The 20,091-nt window shown below is 29.9% G+C and overlaps 1 protein-coding gene across 2 annotated transcripts in view; it reads right to left on the bottom strand.

Moving 5' to 3' along the window:
- LOC132938261 (bifunctional heparan sulfate N-deacetylase/N-sulfotransferase) overlaps positions 1-19,727 on the bottom strand; it is a 64,553-nt gene extending 44,826 nt beyond the window's left edge. The window contains exon 1 of one of the 2 annotated variants that reach the window (XM_061004993.1): positions 19,351-19,727. The gene's annotated coding sequence lies outside the window, so the exon portion shown is untranslated. Of the gene's footprint in view, positions 1-18,690; positions 18,708-19,350 lie in introns of those variants that run through there. The other variant, XM_061004994.1, reaches the window with a different exon arrangement.
- Between the last annotated feature and the right edge of the window lie 364 nt (positions 19,728-20,091).

Here is a 20,091-nt window from a genome sequence, read left to right as displayed (position 1 = left end):
TACTCCACAAATTCCCCTTTACACAGGTCATGTGTTATGGCGTTATGCGTTTGTCGGCATGTGGAGGTCAAGTCCATAGTGTAGTGGTGGGCGAAACAAAACCGGTATTTTATAATGTGTTTTTTTTTAACACGTATAGTTCTAAACAAAATATTCAATGATTTGGGTCAACGGTGTCGTTATGCATTCTTTGTACACAATAATAGGAGAGTAAATTATTACAAAAAGCAAAAATTGGACAATGAAAGAGTGCCAGAAAAGTAAAGTAGCAATAGGTATCGCAAAATACTGTCTAATAAAAGGGTATAATATATATGTGAACTTAAAAAGGTTAACACGCACACAATGCATATTATGGGATAGTATTATTTAAGAATAGGCACCAATTAATGTATTAATGTATTACAAAAAAAAAAAATTACTCAAATATTATGTCGTTATATTGAACTACCTACATGATTTACTCTATAATCTAATCTGTAATAAAAATATAAATTATTTTTTTTTAAATACCTAGCCAAATCCGCTAACTAAATAGGTTTATAGATGTATCGAGAACAATTTTATTTATTTTTGAATATTTATATGTATACTATTACTATGGAAACGTTGGTAGATTCCAGCCATGTTAAGTTATAGTCTAAAAGAGTCATGTATTCGTGTTTGAATATTGTATTGGTAAATTTGTTTAAGAAAAATAACATCACTTAATAATCAGATGTTTTAATTCTCGTGTACCTAATTAATGATAATCCTAGTAAAGTCATGTTAAAGTGGTTTGCAATAAACGTACAACGGGAAAAGATTATTAATTAAATAGTACAAAAGAAAATTAAGATATGCCTAATACGTGTACGAAACTGTGAAAAAAAAAACCATTTTGCAAACGAGTAAGTACCAGTTAAAATTTCAAAAAAAACTTTACAAGAGATTTTATCTTACATGTTAAAAATTGAGTTTTGGAATATACCTAAAATGATATGAATTAAATTACAATAAAATATTATGTAATGTAGTAATAGAAAAAAAAATAAATAGGTAAATATGTATTGTATTAAAGAGTATAATTTATTTATTGTTAACAAATGTTATTCATATCTAACAGTAATTAGGTACATATTACTGTACAGTAAATAATAACCAAATGTATTAAATTTAAGCTGTATCATAGAATTTTATAAAAATTAAAAATGTAGTATTAATTTCCTTAAATTAATTAAAATGTAAAGAAATACGAGTACATTATTAACGAATTATTTCACCATTATGTTCCAAACTAAACTACAATATAATACATGTACTTTATAATATTATGCAGCCCTGACAACTACTCTATTATTTTTAAGCGAAGTAAAAAGAGATAACATATATTGGTCAAAGAATTATTTAATGGTAACACTCACGCATCAACCAAACAACGATACCTATAGGTATGTCAGTATGTGTATATTTCGGTAATCAATTGGTACATTTTTCGAAAAAGCCTATTTTTTCTTAATATACAACATTTTTTTGGGGGGAGACTCGACGACGGCACACACATATACCAATATTATACCACCTCTTTAAGTATGTCCTAATGGTACCAAATATAATAAGTGAATTTCAGCATTTTTCCTAATATTTCACGCGAAGTCAGAGGTTAAAGAGAATAAAATTCACACGTATTCATTTAATTTAAATGTCATAAGTCATAAGTCAGCTGTTTCTTACACCCTCACTTCGTGACTGCATTCATTGCACCCAAGAATGTATTTCAAGTTGTAGGTACATAAAATTAATAAACGCGCATACAAATAAATAGTAATAATAACATGTTTAAGATTTAATTATATTTAGCAGTACCCACCTATTACCAACCTACAATAACTCACATAGCTTATAAAAATGTATAGGTACGCGTGCGGGTCTATTATTCGGAGAAAGTACTTTATTCCTTTGAGGGTTTTTGATTACTACATGTGAACATTATACATAACATACAGTTATCCGAACCGTTAACTTATTTTTTCGCCATCATAAATTACAAGGGTTCGCCTGCCTCTTATAGCGCTCCGACATTATATTAAAAATAAAACGTGCAATCTTATATCACACACACCGTGTCCCTATGTAGTTATATTGTTGCACACGACTAATTAACGAACATTTCAGTCGTGGGTCTTGTGCGTGCAGATGGCCTTTGGCTGAGTTCTCGAGGTTCTTAAAGTTCAAAACGCAACAGCACGTGCACATTTGCATCGAGAACAATAAATTAATAAACCCTCGACTGTATACATTCATATAGCAAAACGCAAGAGCTGGTTTAATGCCATAATTTACGTAATCGCACTCCTTATCAACCAAATACATAGTTAGTTTAACGTTTCAAGTATTTTTACATAGGTATAAAATATAAATGTATATTATATACAAGTACCCATTTACGGTATTGGACATTCATTATAGAGTTCTTGGCGTTCTTGTGAATATAATATATTATATCAATGGAGAAATAGTATACTATTATATATTATAATATATATATTACGGTTATGAAACATTTATTAGACAGATTAAATATATGTTTCTTTTTAGAAAATATATATTTATATTTTAGATTCTGAGTGAAACAACGAATGTATTGATTTTACAATGATGTATGTTGTTTTATTTTTTTATATCTATTTTTCAGGAAGTGCGATCACTGGATGGTTTCTTCCCTCGCCCTATTCATGTTCAAACTTATTATAGCACATATTCTTATATTATGCATTTGTGTATAGATTGTATATTATTCTCTAATAAAAATTTAAAAAAATATATATCTGTTTTTCAATGCGGGATTATCTACATAAATACAAAATATAAATTTAAAAAATAATTATTTAGAATTTTCTATACACGACCGAAATATTCGTATTGACTATATAATAGTATATTATATTTTCCAGAAAAGGTAAATATTTTCACTTTTATAATATAGACCTTAAACACTAAATATTATGTAACTGTGCAGGTCTATATATAGCGTATCTACTACAATATAATGATGATCTATATTATATTATAATATATTATAAACAACGGGATGGAGGGTGGAAAAGAATGGGGAGTATAAGATGTCCAATTAGGGGAGGACTGAGCACTATATAATGCTCAAAGTGTTCAAATATCTTTTGATTAGTGCTATATCTACATTATAGCATAGACATACCTAATACCGATACTTTTGAAGTCGTGCGCCCAGAAGTTTCCGACCGACAAATAGTCCGGATGTAAGGGTTCTTACTCCCTTTCTGCATAACTTCCGGCCTCCCACACATTGATATAATTGGCATGTTGCGGTCGGATACAATCGTGTTCCACGTCTGTTTTGCGCAATATACGATAGAAACCGGATGTATATAGAAACGCGCACGTTGTAGATATCGAATGGCAAAGGTGGAAAGAGCTGAAAGACTATGCGATGTATATGACGTGCAGGGTGAAATGGAACAGAAATCAATTTATAAACGTTTGAAATGTTTTCAACGCGCATTTATTATAAGTTACCACAAATACGACAAGTACGTAATATAATATGTATAATAATATATTATGTTTTGTGCTTATATAGTGAAGAAAATTATTATTTTTTAAACAAATAATTATAGTAACAATTTATTCATGGTTGTAAATCGTAATAATATTATGACTATATTGTAACCATAAGATGAAAACTTAAACTAAAATCAAAAAACATAGATGCGATTAAGTAACTACCTATTATTGACAATTATTATAAGTTACGATTTTGTTAAATTATACATTTTAGAATAAATAATACCTAATCTTAAAACGGGATTGATCGTAATAATAGCTATAGCCAATAGCTAGCCTATATATTAACTATATAGCCTTAACTTCACCAGATTAATGATAAAAACACAATTAAAATGAAATACTCAAATACATATTATTACATAATTAATACATCTAAGTACCTACTGTGTTTAAATGTGAATCGTGATTTTATTAAAATTATTATCTAAATTCACAAATGTCTATTTTGTTTAGTAAATAATTTATTTCATATCTTTATGGTGTAAGTAGTACCTACTTAGTATAGACTCGAGAATAATAACTTTTACTCAATGCACAAAATGATAAGTAACTCAAACATCAATTCTTATGTAAATTAAGAACGCAGCAGTGCAGCACAACTATCTTCCGTCAAATTGTGTCGACGTTATAGTTTTAAATCTGACACCGCAGGTTACACGCATGGTTTTACAATACCCATGCCTTATATTATATTAAATAAAATATTATGTTGAATACGTTTTCAAAGGTCATGGTTAACTTTTAAAATTTCTCAAACATAGAATTCCAGAATTAAAAAATAATTTACTTCTTAACATTATATTTTTATTCCTATTAGTAAGCTATGTGTATAATACCTACCTATTATAAATTTTATAAAAAGCATTAAATTATTAGATAGTAAAAAATGAATTTTACTCTTTCACAAACATATAATTTATAAACGGAGTTTCTACGATAATTCGTTCGAATACATTTATATTTTCAGGTATAGGTACATGCGTATAGTAATAACTCTAATCTATGGTCCCTCTGTGTTTAAATTATACTCATACGTGTCATGATGTTCACCACCCAAGATGTTACCACCTACCAAAAATAATTTAATATAAAAAGAAGAATAGAGTTTTTATAATACATTTAAAGTCTTGAGGCATTCATTATATATACAACAATGATCATTAAACATATTCGAGCGATTTTTCAATTGTAGTTATAAAATTATATTTCTTAGGTGCCTATATATAATATTATATATGTATAACTATTATGATATTTTGTAGATTGATTTGTATTTATTTATAAGTACTATTTTGTATTTAATCAAAAATGTTTAATAAAAATTAGTCTTGACGGACGACGGTATTATATTAAATGTATAGGACAAATAAGAATTATCCATGCGGATGTCAAAAATATAAAGATGTACATTAATATATATTGATTGGATGTAATTGATGGAGAAGTATGGATTATGAGGTGATATAAGAGGCTTAAAAAAGAGTAAGAAGAGTTTTTATACGACATATTAAAATTAATAATAATAACATTTTTTTTCTTTTAAATGTTTCTCAAAATATATATTTAACAACCAGATGTGTTTTATAAATTCATCAATTACAAATGATTATTTTAAGATAAATTTAGTTAAATTTATGACACGGACGCAGAGGTACGATACAAATATGTGTAAACCTAAATTTAGTTGCAATAAATCGATATCCAGTACGATAATTTAAAATAGAAAACATGAATATAATACATTTGAAAACTATAAATTGGACTGTAGATTATTCAATACAATCATATGTAAAACAGTTGACTATTAGAACAAGTGTCACAAATCATGTGGTAAATACTCGGGTAAAGTTTCAGACCGTACATCACGCATATAATCCCTCCAGACTTTGTGTACCTCTATTGAAATGACCGTGTCGTATTTTGTGAAATTGGATGATGAATGGAAATGTGGGTACACAAGTAATCCATATCACATCAATCATTTCTCAAATAAACCATATGATAACTGCCATTGAAACCCAAGTTTTAAAACAGCATTAATCATATATTATTAATATTATAATGTTATTACTTATTAATATTAACACAATTTTAGAAATTATTTAATAGTACCTGCAACAAGATTATGTAAATAAACACATATCACATACATTGACAAATTGATAGAATAATATTATATCAGTACAATAATTATAATACTGATACCTAGAGACGTCTATACGTAGAGACTACATTTTTTCACTCATTATATACTTTATGTCAGTGTTTTACATAATTTTTTTTTACGTTTTGGAAAACAACCAACAGACGACAACAATGTCATCTAATTTCCGTCTGAAAAATTATCAGGTGCCAATAAATACACAACGCTGTTTACACGTTATAGTTTGGCATATTCTCAGAAAGTTAAGTAGCAATGCCAGTATATATAATATGTATAAAGTATACATCCTGTGAGTTGCAGCAACCAGGCCATCAAAACAATATTGTTATTATGATATTATGATATGCACATTGTAGTCTTTCTGAGTGTTAAACGAATTTTCCAATGACCCTAAGTAGACAATTATAATAATCTTGTTAAACCTATTGTTTCCCCATTGTCCTGCATATATGATATATACTATATAGGATACTTTTTATACAATGTATTCCTGAAACGATAATAAACCAAGTTAATATATTACTTAAATCTGTTTAGTATATAATTTATATTGAAACAAATTAGGTATACTTTTGAACCCTATAAAGTATAAATTATAAATACCTACTAAATTCTTTTAAATGCAATTTTTGTAACCATATTTTGAAGAATATTATTCAAAATCACTATTATAGATAGAAATAAATATGATAAATATAATATAGTTAAGAAAAATGACGTAGGTATGTACAATGTACATATAGTATATTAATTATTGTATAAGAGCATTAATCGAACACTTATTATTATTTTCACAATTAGCAACTATTATCAAAGTTTACATCATAGATATTTTAAATCTAATTAGTATAGTTTGATTATGTTGTAGATAATTACTTTAAAGAATATCAAATTAGTCATAACAATAAGAATAATAACATTGTTTGTTACGTTGTGTTACACGATTAAGGTGTCGCTCGTTTATAAACGTAATATTTTTGAATGAAAGAGGGTCCCCCTGCAATGAAAGTCATGACCCTTATTATTTGATGATTTTTCTTTTTTACTATTTTAGTGAAGGCAGTTACAGAGCACGTATTTATTGATCCTCGGGGAATAGACGTGACGCTTAGGTGTAATGCTGTTGTTTTTGTTGTTTATAGTTACTAAGTCTGCAGGAAACTATTTAGTTTGTACTAAGATAACTAATTAGATTTTTTATAAAAATAATTAATATGCATATTTTATGATTTATACATAAATTAAAATCAATTAAACTAAAACAGTTAATTATTCCGAAACAAAAAATGATATATATACCTGTACATAACAAATTACATAGGTATTTTTTATTTATATGGTACCTACCTATAGAAAATATCAACAAATTAATCAAGTTAAACAGAAAAGGTGGTATACAAACAAACACAAATTGTACTTTCGACGATTATTATGGACATAATATTAATATACCTATTATAAACAAGCATATAAACCTACTATTACTTCTCGAATGTTTTTCGATAAATTAATAAAATCCAAATTCTAAAGAGGTTGTAGGCAGTTGAAAACCTTTGCCGAGAATATTCAACACATCAACACGTAACGTGATAGTTATTACCGCAGAGGATTTTCACATAAAACTAATATGGACCTTATTAAGTATTTATTGGGTCGTCGACAATTACAATTTATCGATTCGCAGAAGAATACATTTCTATCCCTGTTCATTTAAAGTTCCAGACATCCTAATAGAAATTTGAGTATTTGACCCATGATGCATCATATGCGACAGTAAATGACTAAGTATTGTAAATGGCAACATTAATATTTCATCGACCCTTTCATGACCCTGGTAATAATTACACAACTATAGGCGGTAACCGACTGTAATATAAACTAGACGGAGCACGCAATAGCTGTTTACTGGAAACCTAAAATAATACGTGATGAGTGATAGCTAATGTATGGCACAATAATCTATATTTTATCCCCTAAATATATTTTACAAAAAATAGAATCAGATCTCAGATTGCAATCACATTATATTCCATATATATTATATATAAACAATATTTGTATAATATAATCACTACAAAGTGAATAATTATAATTTATAAATTGTACCTACCCAATATATAGGCGTAACTTTGATTTTTCAGTTAATTTTTTGATTGGAAGTATAAACAAGTATAAGTATTGTAGTGCGTAATCTATATTATGTCTGTAACCGGAAATAATTGTTTTCTTTAATTTCAGCAAAACTGACGTACACAACACATATACACAATACACATTACATAATATACATTATATCGTACAATATATAAAGTTAATTTTAATATCGAATATAGATAATTTATAGAGTAATAATCCTTTTAGAAGATACATACTATTTATTAGTGCCGGGAAAATGATGGGTAATTCACGTTAAATATAATTTTGGTCGAGATTTATTTGAAAAACTCAACATTTATGAAAAATCCAACCAGAAATCTCCCATATTAAATTGTTTTTAATTTCCCTATTTCTTATGTCGATGGCACCAATCTTACACATAAGTTGAAAGTATATAATATGATTTCATTTAAAATAAATTTTGTCAAAACATACAATTCGTTTAACACGGTTTGAGAAACTATTGTTAACGTGATGGAATTTAAAAAGCAACGGCGCCATCCCTGAAGTCTAGCCATCAACTAAAACCATTTTCGACCATTTTCAATACTTAACAATAAATTCCGCAAGATGTCCTTTTTAAAGTAGTTTTCCCTTTTGGGTTTACAATGGAATTTGCCAAAAAAAAAAAAAAAAAAAACCAAAATCGTTTATACTCCATTTAAGTAATATCTGAGGTAATATCTATATTGTCGTTCCTGGACATATACAGGCGTCTAATAACTTTTCTATATACCTGACGAATAACAACCGTCTACTGCGATATAGGGCGATCCGTTCACATAATATAATATACATACACATTACACATAATACTTATAGGTACCTAACAAAAGGGCGCCCAGACATATTATTAAGTCTACTAGGTACTTCAACTCTATAAGCCTCGACAATGTTCTAATTCGACATCCTGCATTTTAACATAATATAATAGCAAATATAAAACGTCTTTTGATATAAAAATATTTATATGTATCTACCTGTCCTACTCATATAGTATTTATATATATATATAATATTATTACCTATACCTACTACTTCAGTCACGAAATTACTAAGCCCTTTTTTGCTTATGAATACGGAACTAATGTAGGATTTAAATACATGCAACTATGCGTACGAGCGAACTACAGGGTACTTTATTATTGTTCAACACTTTTCAAATATATATTATCCTCAATGGTCGCAGTGAACACATTCGAACAATAAATTATTTTTTGAATTTTTAGTGCACTTTTATCGTATAGAATATTATTAAACTATATCAGATAGGTACTATATAATATTATATTATGTTAGTTACCGCTGTTAATTTTTTTAAGTGTAATAATATTATGCAAACTGCAAAGGTACCTGCAATTAAATTGAAATAATATTTACATTTTCTATTAATATTGTATGTTAGGTAATTAAGAGGCTAATTATTTTTGTGTATTTATTTGGTGTATCGTATTACACGTTATTAATTATGAAACAAAATACTAGACAAGTATAGTAAATTATAAATAGAAAATGTGAATTGAGAAGTATATACATTTTTTTTATCACAAATAATTACTTATAATTTTATTATATGTACATGTACAATGTACATTATTGTACCTATGTTAAATGTTCTTTCAAGTTATAGGTACAATTAGCAATACATCATAATTTTACACTCGAACAAATTATACTAGCCGGTACCAAAGAAATTCAATTAGCTATAAGCTATAACTTATAAGTATTATAACTTAGGAATTTAGAGTAAAATAATATTTTCCAGAATATTTTTAATCGAGTTTACTACATACAATGTACATATTAAAATTAATAACTTAAAAACGATTGTACCTATATGTGATGTGTTTGATAAATAAAAATTAATAATATATACAGATTCGCAATCGGCGTGTATCTCCGTGCAAACGGGCTGCTACATCTATCTCCAGACTCTTTAAAGTATGTACTGTAATTAATGCGGCTACAGTGTCTATTATTTTTAGTGCGATACATGCTGCACTATTGCACAGTATAAACGAGAGAAAAAAGAGTAGTGTTATGCGGACTTGTGTATGGGGCCCCTTCACAAAAGAATAAAGAGCATTTTTCAAGTACAGTGTTCATTTCCCTATACATATAATGTGAATGAAAAGAAGTATAAACACAAGTGGCAAAATCAATGAATACCAATGTTGTTTCCATATCACATAATATAAAAAGGAAAGAAATTAAAAAAAAAAAATTCTAATGAGAAGAAATATGAAATATCTTTTTTTAAATCGATTTATCAATGTGCAGTACTGCAGTATATAACATCAAAGTTAAATGAAACTATATATTATCAGCTAAATTATACATATTATTATTTTGAAGAAATAGGTACTACATTTTCAAGTGTAACAAAACAACTATTCAACTTTTTACTAAAGTTTAAAACTAAGGCCTAACATAATTATTTCAAAATGTTGTAACCACCCCCGTGTAGCTATAATAATTTTAATCGTTGTGGATTAAAACTTGCAAAAAGAGTTATAGAAACACTATTGTTATAACACTTAAAGTACTGCACCATTTAATTGTTGATGTCATAATTGTCTTCTAATTAAAGAGAAACTATGTATGTTATTTTAACGAATACGGAATAGTTAAGGTTAGGGGGTTAACCTATTAGATGGGAATTACTAATTATACCATATCAGACACGCTACCGCTGCTACTATATATACACTAACAACTTTATTCACAAGCCATAAGTAAATAAATGCTAATGAAATAGTATATTATATAAATGAAAAAACGTTTACAATTTATCTGAAGTCATAGACTATACCTATATTCTATAAGAACCTGCTTATAATAATATATATTTTAGTTTATGTATTGATTTTATAATTATGTACCTATGTTTTTATTTATTTTATTATTGTGCTAGAAAACACATATTTTTATGGAATAAAAAACGCTTCGATTTTCCACTTTAAAGGTGGTTTCTGGTAGAAAAATGGATCTAGATGATGTATTGGCGTGTCAATATTTGTAGTACCTACTTTTCAAAATAACCGATAAAACAAAAAAAAAAAAATAAGGAAAACTGGAAATTTTAGTACCTATTCATCATTTTTAATATTCAAAAAAGTTTATACAAGGATATATAGGTTTTTCTTACAAGAATTATATAACTTTGGCGTCTAAATGTTGACGAAATTAGATATTCACGTGTAAATTAAAGATTTTCTTGGCGATTTCCCATCAAACGATTTTAGTTTTTTGTTGTAACTCAAAAAATATTAATGGTAGAATAAGCTTGAAGCATTTTACTATTCCTTATCATTTTCTATACTCAATTAAAAAATATTTAGACTCATTTCGAGCTATTTATAGGCATTTGAAATGGCTGATGATTTTTTTACGTGTTGATAACAATGACATTTATGAGAAATTTTAATTTTAAACTAAATAGTTTCTATTGAAGTGTTGAATTAACGTAAGATAAACTTAAGAACATTGTAAATCATGAACCAAATAACCAACACGTATTAGAGCCTAGAATAAATAATATTTTAAAAAAAAATTACAATTTTAGACGTACCTTTTATGTGTAAGTCACAAAACTTTGTTTTACAGACGAGTTATAATTTGTATAAGCTTATTATTTCACATGTATACCTATGGTAGTAGGTACTTTGAAGGATAAATATTACATATTATTATATATTTACATCTGCGTATAATCCACGAGTCAGAAAAAAAAACCGTAGGGCTTCGCATAAATCGCCGACCCTTCAAATTAGACCAAAAATAACCTACAGAGAATATATTTGTTAAAATTAAGATACATACACTATACATGCGTTCTAAAAGCGTCGATGTATATGGCCTTATTCACGTTGGACAAAAACTCGTATTATGCATATTATGTTTTAGTCGAATCGAAGCGGCGAGAAACGTTACCGCATGCATGTAACCGAGTGCATACATAATAATATAATACATTATATCGCATTTTCCAATCAAAATAATAATATAATTGAGGAATACTAACTCGTGCGCGCAACCGGATTCGTGTACTTACTTATGTGAAGAACGAAAACACATAATATTATAGTAGTACCTATATGTATAGTATAAATGTTTAATAACACAATAATAATATATTATAATAGACGGGCGACGGCCAAGTGGTGGTCACGCCTTCTTCCATTGGTTTTTTGCCGCGTCCACCTATATATGTACTACATATATACATATATATATATCATATAATATATAATATCATAAAAACATTATATGTATTCGGTGCGTAATATTATAACACCGACGTATATTATATTCGTACGATTTCAAAGATAACACCTGCGCGCGTTGAGGCCCGACATAAAAAAAGCGGACACACAAAGGGTGCATCTGGGATGTAATCTCGGAAAAGGTGAGCCTCCTCCCCCCCTCCCCCCTCCCCCACTACCATTCCGACCTATACACTGGCATACGACATAGATTATACAAAGGTATAGACCGCCGCGCGTATACTAAACGCGATATATTATCTCGAACCGTAAAAATTACTACCGAAATAATAATGTTAACCACAGTTTTCGAGCCGCGAATAATCGTTGAATGGCTGTAGCTAGGGATGCAGAACATCGTACTCGTATAGCATACTATAGGCCACCCCCGCGCACGTTAAGATATTATATTACATACGCACAAATACTCGAATACCTAACATATATTATATACGACCCTCTACTCTTCATCAACGATGTTTGTTTTGTTATAGAAATACAGTTGGAACCGGCGGCAGTATTATCAACGTTTGCAGGGGGTGACCAATCGATAATTTCCCCGAAACCTTATATCCTGTATAAACCTAGATGTACGGTATGTACGTACGACACGGAAGAATTCGAGTGAAAGGGGTAAGATCCCGGGTAAGATATTTTAACGTGACGTGTCTATCGCGTGATTCCCACCAGAATTATTATTATTATTATTTCAGATGTCCATTGTTTATAACGCTATAAGAAGATGCGACTACACCAGTTGTAGTTGTAGCCAATAGATATGTTATCTATATCCAAACCTTTCACACGCCCAGTGACAATGTGACATAATGCGACAGATATAGATGTATAGATAGATATTATAATTAATTAGATTATTAAAATGTCATGAATTATATTATTCGGCCACCGATGTGTTCAGATAAAGGCTTACGATTGGTGCCATAATAATATGCTGGTGTATTAAAAACGTTTTCACGGGTATTTAAAATCTATTTATTTTTTGAAACCAAGCAAAAAAAATTAGTGACTCAATTTATATCTGTGCGAGAACTTTATTATACTTATAACTACAAATTACTATTAGGTAACTAATTTTATATCCATAATACTTATATATCATCGCCAACGATTTAACATAAAATACTCATATTACTTAACTAAAGACTAAACAGGTAATATAGTATAATTGTAGATGCTTTTACTACTTTTAGCACAAGTTAGCTAAACAGTTTATTGAATGCATATACCATTCGTGTGATCATAAATACTTGTAATGTGATTTTAGAAATTTTATATATTACCAACCAATATAATTGTATTATAACGCTCAATATACCTACATTTTTAGATAATACTTTTACATTTTTATTTTTTTATTTAAACTGTAATTAGATATTCAGAAATATTACGAAAAAATGTATGCTTCTATATGCCATAGAAAATATTTTTTTATAATATCGGAAGTGATTTTCGTTGACTTTTTTTGATACATGATCGACTATAAAACTATAAGCACTAAGCAGTAATGTACAACAAAGCTTAGTGTCGCATATTACACGATATACTACAGCACACGCAAACGTTATTCCTCTATTATCATTCATCAGCAGCAATGGCCAATGAACATTGTAAATATTTTGCATAATAGCAAAAACCGTGTGTGTATACACAACCCAAGTACATACAATCGATATCGGCCGCACTGTACACATTAAAATGTTAGTCGTTTAGTGGTGCGCAATGGGAATTATGGGGCTTTTCGACGTGCACACATTTTGGTATAGATCAATTATTAGAACAGCCTAAAAAACACGCATCGGTAGCTTCATTGGACGGGTGCCCAATTGTGTGCCAAGTGTCTAAAACAAAATCTAAAGAATCTGGTAATGAATTGAACATAATAACAATATTATAGTGAATGCGGGGGTACACAAATATTAAAATATAATATTTTTTCGTCATCTCGTCCGCGAGATATTTCCTGTACGTAATATCTTATATAGATAGACAGAAACAGATACGTCCAACGCTCCGGTGAACGTTTTCACAAATATAGAAACATGCTTGTTTTTAACTACAACCCATAAATAAATAAATCCACTAAATCTACTTAGAACTACGCCGTAAAACCGTATAAGAAATCTCTCATATTTTAATATACTCCTCGTCCACACATTACACATTTTAATTTAGTTCAACTGCCACAGTTGAACAACACAAACAATGATAATCGACTCGATCTTAGAAAATATTATGATTTTGTCTATGAATTGTTTATTTGTTTATTTTTTTTTTTTTTGTAATCGATAGAACCGTAATGTTTTATTAACATACTATTATTATTAACACAAGTAAACTTGAAGAGCACCTAGGTAAAGATGCTCGTAAACAAGTCCTCTATTGTTCAGCGGGATATAATAACGCCAATTATATTATTAATTAAATGAAAATTGAACATAATAAAATGTGTTTGTGTTTATGTAGGTATAGACTATAATATAAAGCCTATAGGTACATCGAACACATTGTGTGCAGTGGCAAACTTTAATCGAACATTGTAAACTAAAATCAAACACTTATTTTAAAAATATTATGGCTGTAATAGGAGTTCATGTTATTACAGCAATAAATGTTAAAACCTTATAAGTTCATTCACGTTTACTTTTATATAATAACACAAATTGTATTACCTACTTCTTTGCCACGAGTTATAAGCTTGTAACAGATAATAGCAATAATTAACATAACAAAATTTATAATAAATAATAACAACGTATTAATGATAATAATATTTACCAAAAACATAAATAAAACCAAGTTAAATTACTATTTGTCAATATTATTAGTTTTTTTTTTGTTTTCAATTTAATTCATTATTTTTAAAGTGGAACAAATATATTTGTATTTATTACTATTATTGTTTAATATTAACTTAATATAGGTACTAGGTAGGTATACTAGATTATAAACCTCTATATTTATTTTAAAATATTTACATTTATGCAATAGGTACACAGATAAGATTAATTTAATTGAATATTAAAAGTTAATTAAAAGTATTATTGTAAATATTATAATTATTTACAATCGCAATTTATGATTAAAAAAAAAAAAAAACCGCAGGATTAAAATACTTAATATATTATAATTTTATATTATCCATTCACCGTTTATCAATAAGGCTTAAAAATTTTACATTTTCCATTATTGTCATTATTTTGTATTACATAACAAAAAAATCTCTATAGTGGATATTCTATAAAGTTCAGGATACTAAATTAAAGATTAAATCAATTTTCAAATACTGTTTCAACGTTCATATTATTATTTATTAGGTAGGTACATATTATTATTGTTGGTTATTTATTGATACACTCAAGAAATCCCTACGTCCTATACGAGGTCCTTTATATATTTATGTAATTAAATATGAGAAATAGAAACACAATTTAAAACGAGATTTAAAATAATTATTTTAGGTTACACTATAGAGCTTTAATTTAGACGTATATTATGAAAAATCAATGATTGAAAAATAACATAAAGTAGGTAGGTACATACTTATATGCAAGGCTGGGCAAGTTAATGATTTTTTTTAAACTCAGTTAATTTAAGATGATAAGCACCAATAACAAAAAGTTAAAAGTTAAAAGTTACTTTAATTATAGGTTAACTCAGTTAGTAAAGTTAATACACACTTTTTGTTAACTTTTTATTAAGTTAAAAAAAAAGTTAATTTGTTTATACAAAGCTATACCATACCAAATTTTTTTCCAACCCAAAACTTAATTATAGACTATAATGTTTATACTTTATAGTGTATAGAGTATTTTCATATAAGTTACATGCGAATGATATACATTTTTAACTTAAAACAATTCACGGTAAAATATTATATTTTTTGACTTGAAAACGAAATAGACTGAAATAGTGAAATATAATAAAATTAAAAACAAAATAAATTAACTTAACTTACTTCTTAAAATGAAACATTAATTCGTCAATTAAAAAAGAAATTTAGGTAGTAAGTTAACATTTAAGTTAATGAGAAGCCAAAAGTAACTAGTTAAGTTAAAAAGTTTAAAAAAAATTAACTTTTTAACTTAACATTAACATTTTTAACTCGTTAATGTCCAGCCTCGCTTATATGTGATAGGTACATACAAAGAATTTTAGGCAGTTGGTGCGAATGCAATACATTTTTTATTCTATAAAATATTCATGTTATTACCCATGTATAATGTACCTATGTTAAGTTATTTTATTATATAGGCACTAAAAAAAATGTTAAACAACCGTATAAATGATTAATAATTCTGAAAAATGTGAATGTCATGACGATGACTTCGTGAGGTTTTTAAAACATTTTAAATTTGTTTAAATATTGACTCAATAGCGTTTTGATAAAATTAAAGTTGATATTATAATATATTTTATAAGATTTAAATTCGCAGAAAATAGAAGTCTAGTAGTTTGGATTGAAAAGTTCAGGCCGTAAACCAGAAATCCCGTCGTTATCGTGTTACCCGTTTCGACAGTGCAATAGCTTCTGGAATCTCAGGTTCCATACGGCATCCGTTACTGCATATTGGACCAATAGATACCACTGTATTCTCTCCCATTAATATAACTATCCCCTCGGTACGTAATTTATATCACGGAACTACCTATGTCCTACGGTAAAGTACTTTTACCGCGATGGGTTAATTCATCCGTAAATTATTTCTCTATTTACAAGACCAAAATCGATCTTTCAATTCCACAAATTTTAGCTTTTGACGCCGTACTTACTACGCGATAAAGCTAAATATTACTCTTTTTATTCAAAATACTACACACAATTAATAAGCCAAAGTAATATTAGGATAATAACAAGATAATAACAATAATAATAATAATCAGTAGGTTACATTAAATATCTGTAATATAATATTTAATACTTTATAATAATATTAAGGGCAATATTATGAACTTATACCTACAATCATGCGACCTGCAGTGTACGATTTTATAAAATTCGATAATGAACCACATATTTAAGCAGTAACATCACACATTCAAGAGGAAGTGTCGAATAATCGCTCATTATTCAATGGGTCTAATGTATTGTTCGTTAAATCCGTAAAAGACGTCCAGAATCAAAATATATGTAACAATTAGTACATTTTAAAATATATAGCAGTTTAATTTACTATAAATATTAGGTACAGCAATAGCAAATTATTATATTATTTCGTAACGAATGACATAACATTTAAACTATAACTATAACTTATAGCCACTATTATGTAGTTAATACGCCAAACGACGCCAAAGTATTTATCATGAAAAGAAATTACGTTTAATTAAAAGTAAATTTTTTAATTATCCCTTTATTAATTGATTTAGGTACCTACCTAATACAGTTTAACGAGTAAACTGAGTAGATCAATGAATTATGGGATTAAAATATGTACCATTAATAATTTGCTTCATTAGACCCTATACATAGATGAATTTTACAATAACCTAAGTTATAACTCATATCTGGTATCCTGGTTACATTTTTTTAAACATCATTATGATTCGGGAAATTGAAAAATGTAAATTAGTTAAACCTGTATACAAACGAATTATGTACTTCATCGTCGTCTTATATTACCATTTTAAGATCTTAACAACATTTCTTAGTTTTAAAGAAAAAAAACCGGCAATGTGAGAATACTTTAAAATAATGTGTTAACTTTTGTTTACAGATTGTTCATTTAAAGACAAATATAGGTACTTCCCTACGTATTGGTCAAATGTAGACTGTAGTAAACGGGTACCTATCTAAAAATATAATTTTTTTGATAACTCCAAAATAACAATAAAATTGGTATAAATTATACTTTTAAATTTAAATGCTTACCTACGTGAAAAATAAAAACGATTTCCAATTTAAATTGTAGATCTTACTTTAAGTTAAAAAAAAATGAATGGATATCTTGTGTTTTACCGGCAAATGGTTACAAGATGATTATAGGCATTTGAAACTTACCGCCTACTACAATAATATGTTTAGTGAAGTTCGTCAGCGTATAATTTATAATTAGTGATTGTGAACGGATAACATAATTATTGTACTATTATATTTGAAATGCATGTTTCGTACAACACTTAAAAACAACTTTTCAGTAGGTATCAAACTAATGAAATAATATTGGCTAAAGGTCGATTAATGCCGTAGTATTTTTATAAATTTTACATTTACTGCCTACTGACATAGATAATACTGTCTCGTAAATCAAAAATTGTTTCAAAACAAAATAAAAAACGTCTAAAGCCTAATGATTGGACTTTATTAAAATGTTTCGCATACCTATCATCTTGCGACAAATTTCAAACGGCCTTATCGCCTTAAGGATAAATAATGTTTATTATCCGCGATAAGTACGAAAAGGAGAGGTGGGAAAACACCGAGAAATCCGCGAACAACACAACATAGGTATGTATCGGTTAAGTTGCCTATTACACAATATAATAATGTACGTTATTCACCTTGAACACGTGCGTGCGGCAGCCGGATCTGTGACACTTCTTGGCGATTCGCAGAACTAAAATCTACCTACCGACACACACTGCAGATGTATCGTTCGTGACATCCTCATGACCCCGTCAAAGAATTTTAATTAATAATATCAATAAATCGGCCGCGAGTACCTAAAATTCCGCTAAATTCGAATAATTTGCATCGGTTTCACGGTGACGAAGGTAGGCGCGTGAGCCACTGCGGAGTGCCTACCCGCGACGCGCAGCATCCGATCTGTGATTTATACCAAACACGGAGTAGAGAACGCGATCCGTTACTAAACCAGTCGTCGGATATAATATAATAGGTAGGCACTGTAGGAAACCGGCAAAAATAACACGTTAGGGGATCGTTTCGAAATTGGAACGCGGCGGCCTGGCCTCGAGCGCTTAAAAATCTGCCAACAGTTTTGTGTGGAACCCGCGGGCAGTTAACCGTGGTTGCTCGACTAGACGTCTGGACCTACATAATAATTGATTAGCCGCGTTATAGATCCCGGACAACCACCTACGATCCCGCGACACGTCTTCGGGACGCGATTTCTCGCAATAATCGTATACAATATACAATAAATTTGGAAACGTGAAATACTATATTAGGTGCGGTAAAGCCGCAGTCGAGTTACTCACGATTTCTGGTGCGGCCAGGGCTGGTCAGACAAAGTCGATCGATGTGGATCGCACAGCACGAAACGGTCGGTGTTATCGGCGCGCACGTGAGAGCGGCCAAAACGCGAAAACTATTGATAACAGAACGGCGGCGGCGGAACTGGCGAGTAGCGCGCGTGTGTCGCTGACGGGCCACCAACAATACACTGCATTCCGATCGGACGGGAACTGAAGCGGTGGCGGCGGCGGCAACGGCAAGCACGACGACTGACACAACCGGGAAGTGGGTAGGCGGGCGGCGGCGGTGATCACGCACGGAAAACGCGGGCGCAGCGGTGCGCGCGCACACACGAACGCGGTCGACGGCGCGAGGGGACCGTTGACGAGTGGGCGCGGCGGGGAAGTGCGTGTGTTTTGTTACGGGGCGGGTGGCGGTCGCTGGCGGAGCGGCGAGTGTGGCGGGCGCGCGCGACACACGCTCGGTCGGCCGGCGGGCAGGCGGGCGACGGAACCGGTGTTGCCAACGGCTCGCTGCCAAAACACCGGGCACCCCGCTGGCGTTGGGCCGACGGACAGCGGCCTCTCGTCATATTATTATTATTAATATAGGTATTTGTGTCCCCGGCGCCCCGTCGCCCGATTGACGGACGGACCGCAATTTTTTTCACCCCCTCACCAAAACGCACTCATTTCTTAGATACCTACCTACCGTTATTCCTCCCCGAAGACGACCGCCTAGGTATCGGCTTACCCCGCCCGCCC

This window comes from Metopolophium dirhodum, chromosome 2 (genome assembly GCF_019925205.1).
Source record: "Metopolophium dirhodum isolate CAU chromosome 2, ASM1992520v1, whole genome shotgun sequence".
NCBI classification, from domain to species: domain Eukaryota; kingdom Metazoa; phylum Arthropoda; class Insecta; order Hemiptera; family Aphididae; genus Metopolophium; species Metopolophium dirhodum.
The sequence above is the reverse complement of the archived record's forward strand: the minus strand, read 5'-3'. Positions and strand labels throughout refer to the sequence as shown.